The sequence below is a fragment of the Coptis chinensis genome, chromosome 6 (assembly GCF_015680905.1).
Source record: "Coptis chinensis isolate HL-2020 chromosome 6, ASM1568090v1, whole genome shotgun sequence".
NCBI lineage: Eukaryota > Viridiplantae > Streptophyta > Magnoliopsida > Ranunculales > Ranunculaceae > Coptis > Coptis chinensis.
The window spans coordinates 47,381,155-47,386,526 of NC_141461.1; the positions used below are offsets into that span (position 1 = coordinate 47,381,155).

Here is a 5,372-nt window from a genome sequence, read left to right on the forward strand (position 1 = left end):
CTCCTTCCCAGACGTTCCGACCAATCCATCGAAATGTGCGGCCGGTCGGGTTGGTCCTTAGGGATGCCTGGCGAACACAATGCGATCTCGCATTGTAGTTCCCTTCTGTAACTGTCACGTTCATCAATGGCTCTACCCCATTATATTGGGACTCCTGCAATGTGAAATCCATATGGATTCTAGGCGAAATGCCTAGAATCTCAGCCAACAACCCAGTAGTCACTTCCTTCCTCCTCTTCACCACCACAACAAAAATCCTAGTCCCTTCCAACTCCCTCATATTGTAGAACCGTCTGACTAAGTCTTCGTGGTAATAGGCTTCAGTCGAGTACCACAAGCTATTCCAGTCTCTACTGATCATTTCGTCACCGTAAAACGGCGCGAAGTGGTCGCCAGTAAAAGCTTGCTCTGGTAAAATTCGGCGTTGTTGAGCCATTGGAAGTTTGAATACGGTTTGAGGTTTGTAGAAGGTAAGGGGAAGCAATGAGGGACACCTCACTGAAAAGAACGATGGTGGTGGTGGTGTGGTGGCGCGGTAGCACTAAAATTTTTATTTTATTTTGATTTTCCGATGGTTTTTGTTGATGTAAATTGGTGGGGGTTGTGGGGCGGTGCGGTTGGAGTCGATTTGGGTTGGGTCTTGATTGTGGGCGTTGGTTAATTAGGTTTTCTTTTTATTTTTATTTTTTTTAGGTTTTGTTTGAAGCTTTGTTAATGGCGGTTTGTAAAAAAACGATGAACTGATGGTGAAGGTAAGGGCGCGGGTGCGCTGTTGGTGGGCGCGGGTTGGGCCCAAATCGAAATTTGTGAATTTTTCGATTTTTTCGCGAAACTTCAAATCAAAATTGCCGCTTCGTTACCGGTCCGATTTTTGCGAATGAGATATGGAAATGATCAGGAGAGAATTTCCAATCCAATGATCTATAAAACACTCTATTCCGACCGTGGATGACATATAAGATAGTGGAAAACGCCTCGAAGTGCGTGCATGACGTACGTTATGCGAACGACTGAACTCTAAATTCATAGATTATGTCAACCCGAATCGGACTACAATTAAATGGCCTAAGCAATTCTAATGGGACATAAAACATTTTAGGACGGAAACACGAACACCCCACCCCCAAACAAATTTTTTACCACGAAGCTTAGAAAATTTGTTTTAGCGATAAGGGTCTTTTAAAGTCGATTCGAGACTTCCTAGATTACTATGTTTATTCTTTAATATATATATATATATATATATATATATATATATATATATATATATATATATATATATATATATATATATATTTATTTTTTTTTTTTAAAAAAAGAAAAACAATAAACAAGAAAGACATAATTCACCCCATAGAGAAACATGACTCAAAAATCCGAGAAAAACATGCAAGAGTACGTGGAAAACGTGAATTATGTTAATCGTGGACTTAGGATCCGGTACTTACAGCCACACACTCCGTAGGGAGAGCCCGGTTACCTTAATGGTGCACTCACCAATATATGGAAATGAAAGGAAATGCACCAAACACAAAAGTTGAGTCGTTTATAGTCAGATACTCGAGAATTTATCTAAACATATGTATGAACATGCAGTTTATCATATATCAACAACCGAAATAGTTGTGGATCATTCCATAAATAAATATCACAGAAAACATATCCAAACACAATCAAGCACCGTGGATTTCCTATGACGCAACCCTAGTGAAATGAAAGCCGTCAAATAACCCTATTACGTAACCTAGCATGCACCTTCTTTTCATTTTTGAACTAGTGGGTGTTCTAGTAAATAAGTGTGGAAAAGTGAATGGTTGTGGAGAATATGGTGGATATGGATAAGTTGTAGAAGGACAACATGTAAACAATGAGGATGTGGTTTTAGCACAAAACTCATTCATGGTGTGTGTAGGGACTGCTTCAAGTCTGAAAATGAAGGTGTCAAACGCTTTTGTCTTCAAGTATTTGTTTACTAGGTGGATTTAAAAATTATGAAGCACGTAAGAAACAAAAAGGATCGAAAGTGCAAACTCGAGATTCCTTTGAAAGGGTGGAAGGAGGGAAGTCGAGGTGGATGTTGTGGAAAGTAGTTCTTGATAAGGTGAATTATCACCTGCTCTAAGAAACTCATCGAATTGCTCATCTAGATTGGTCATATCCTCGTTACTATGATAGTCCTCTACATCTTTGAGAAAGTCGCCTATCTCATCCTCATCCTTAATATGTGTATCGACTAGTGTAGGGATGGAAATGTTGGAGTCTGAACTTCCAAAGGAAAGAAATTTGGGCATATGATTATCAGGGAACGTGTTGTTGAAATAATCTCGAGCAAAGCTCTCGATCATGCTAACCTCTCCATCCATAGAAATCGGGTAACCGTGGTCTTTGTTTTAAAAACATTGACTTCAACAGACAAGATGGCCAATAGACATGGACATTGAACCATCGCGCAATTAATGAGCACATTGGCGGTTTGCCGTGAAAGGACTTTCCCTAAGATGATCGGACAGAGTCGTTAATCCACTTCGTGGTCGAGGATGACAAAATCAGCCGGATAGTAAAAATCCGAACTTTTACCGTAACATTTTCGACGACTCCCTTTGGGATACTTAATAGACCGATCGACTAATTGCAACGCCATTTTAGTGGGTTGCATCTCGCCTAGACCTATTTGTCTATACAAATAAAACGGGGAGTAAGTTAACACTAGCCCCGGGTCTAATAACGCTGGTCGTCGTTATAAGAATCTCCTAAGGTGCATTGTGCAAGAGGATCGACCGTGGTCCTTGTACTTAACAATTCCATTATGTTCGGATAGAGTTGGGAATTGTTCTATTAAAAAGGCGTCGTTTGGTATATTGGTCTTATGCCTAATAGTACACAATTCCTTAAGAAACTTAGCATGGTGTGGTAGCTTTTTAATAGCTTCGAGGAAAGGAAGGTTTATAGTTAGATTCTTGAAAACGTCCCTAATCTCCTCATAATTAGTATCCCTAGTTAACACGGCTAATTTTTGTGGAAACGGTGGTTTCTCTTTATATTTAGCAATGGTATCACCCGATGTTTAACCGTGGCTTTTCTGTTTCTTAGGTTGTGTTGTAACCGGTACCTCTACGGTGGTAGGTTCTTAAGTTTCTATTTCAAGATCTAGTAAAATAGCGGTGATCGTGGGGTAACTATAGGCATAGTTACTCATTATCAACCATTCTCGCCAGAACGGAGAGGGTGATGGCCTTTAGCTCACCTACATTTTCATATTCATTACTAGTATTATCGGTTACCTCAAAGGCTGTATTTGTTGTTTTAGGATTAGGTATTTTGTGACTGAAACACACCTTTGGGTTGGGCTTTATCTTGAGCCAACCGTTGGGTTAAATTATTAACGGATTGTAGAATCAGTTGGTTAGATTGAGCCATGGTTTGGAAAAGTTTTTGGCTCACTTGTATGAAGGTGTCAAGATGATCCGATTGTGTGGGTGTAGTAGTCACGGGTGGTGTGACTAGAACTATTTCACGTGAATTATTTATGGGTGGATTTTGATAGTTATTATTTACCGGAACGATACCTCTATTAGCATTATAATTATTATAATTACCTTGACTTTGTGCTTGACCTTGTCGAGGTTGCATTTGGTTGTTATAATTATTAAAATTACCCTGACCCTGTCCTTGTCGTGGTGGAGCTTGGTTAAAACTTTGTGTTGGCCTAACATATTGATTATTGTACCCTGGAGGTGTGACGTGTTGGTTATTTCTCCAACCGAAGTTGGGATTTTGTCTCCAAGGGGCGTTAGGTTCACTATTAATGGAACAAGCCTGTTCATAGGCAATAGGACAGTGGGAGTCGAGATGCTCAGGGCTCCAACAGAAACTACATGGATTTGAATTTACGTTCATGATGGGGATAGGCTTTTGTTGAACAGAAATGGCCTCTACCTTTTTAGTGAGTGATTCGATTAGAGTTTTAAGCTCGGGGTCGTGTTTAATTTCAAACATACTGGCGGCCTTAACTGTATTAGAAAAACTAGCAGACTATATTTCAAACATATGATTCAAAAACTAGCAGAAATGGCCTCTACCTTTTTAGTGAGTGATTCGATTAGAGTTTTAATCAGTATTTCACTACCCCCCCAGTTGTTATTTCGCTTAGTTTGATCCTCTAAAAATTTATAAGCCTCCCGGCTCCTTTGCTTAAGAAACTACCCCCATTCATTATGTCTAGGACTTCTTTATGGTGGTGTAGAAGTCCTTTGAAAAAGGCACGAACTAACGGTCTTTCGCTAAGTTATGATGTGGACACTCTATAAGGAGATCGGTAAAACGATTCCAAGCCTCTCAAAATGATTCATGAGGATTTTGTCGAAAAGAAATGAATCTTGGAAAGCATCTCATCCGTCTTTAGGGGTGGGTAAAAATGTTCCATAAACAAATGAACAAGTTTAGCCCACGAGTCCACGTAATTAGGCGTTTGGGCGCTAACCAAAGACGCCGCCTTTATCGGCTAAGGTGAAAGGGGAATACCCGAAGTTTAATTTGTTCCGCACCAACCGTAGGATGGTGGAATGTTGTTAGGACTTGTTCAATCCTACGCGATGTAGCGATAAGGTTTTTTCATGGTCTAATCCATGAAAAACGGGTAACAAATTATAAATATTTGGGGATTCGAAATCCCCCAATCGGTCCGCTAGAACGATGCAAGATTTGGGGCTATCGCCAAGGCTTTGTAGAAGTCGAGAGAGGAGTCTTCTTCTTCGGGGGCATCAGGTGTCGTGATGTGTGTGAAATAGTAGCTAGAGGTGTAGTGGGTGGTATACTAGATAGACTTGTTTGTTGACGCGTTGTTGTGTAATTACGCTCGGTGTTTTTGTTCGGCCAGACCTTAATCTCATACAAGGCTAAAACCAAACTTAGCTAAACACATCAACACTCCAAACAATTCTGATATACTAGTATAAACTTCTAACAGGAGATGCGAGGTGTGGAAGAAAGGAATACCTGATTGCGTCCTTGCTTCGCTTATGAATAGCGTCTTGTTTACGTGTGTTCAGTGTATATAACAAGTTAGAACACTAAAAAACTTGAAAAATCAAAGTTCGAGTCAAAACTGTTGAATTCCGAAAAAATTAGCAAAGGGCGCGGGTGCGCTCTCATAGGGCGCGGTCGCGCTCCGTGTAATTTTCAAATTACAGTGTTTTTTAGGGGCGGTCGCCCCCACATGGGGCGGGTCGTGTGTTCCAGTTATAGAAGCAGTGCGCTCCTTAATAGCGCGGTCGCTCCAAAGTGTATTTTTGTCCGGAACTTTTCAACGCTGAATCGGAAAACCACAGTAGGAATCAAACAAGGGTGGGTGGGTGAAATGGGACTTAAAGAAA

At 40.5% G+C, this 5,372-nt stretch overlaps 1 pseudogene; it reads left to right on the forward strand.

Annotated features, from left to right (window-relative positions):
- The first annotated feature begins 4,282 nt into the window (after window positions 1–4,282).
- On the forward strand, window positions 4,283–4,377 carry LOC147493306 (small nucleolar RNA R71; annotated as a pseudogene).
- Window positions 4,378–5,372: the final 995 nt, after the last annotated feature.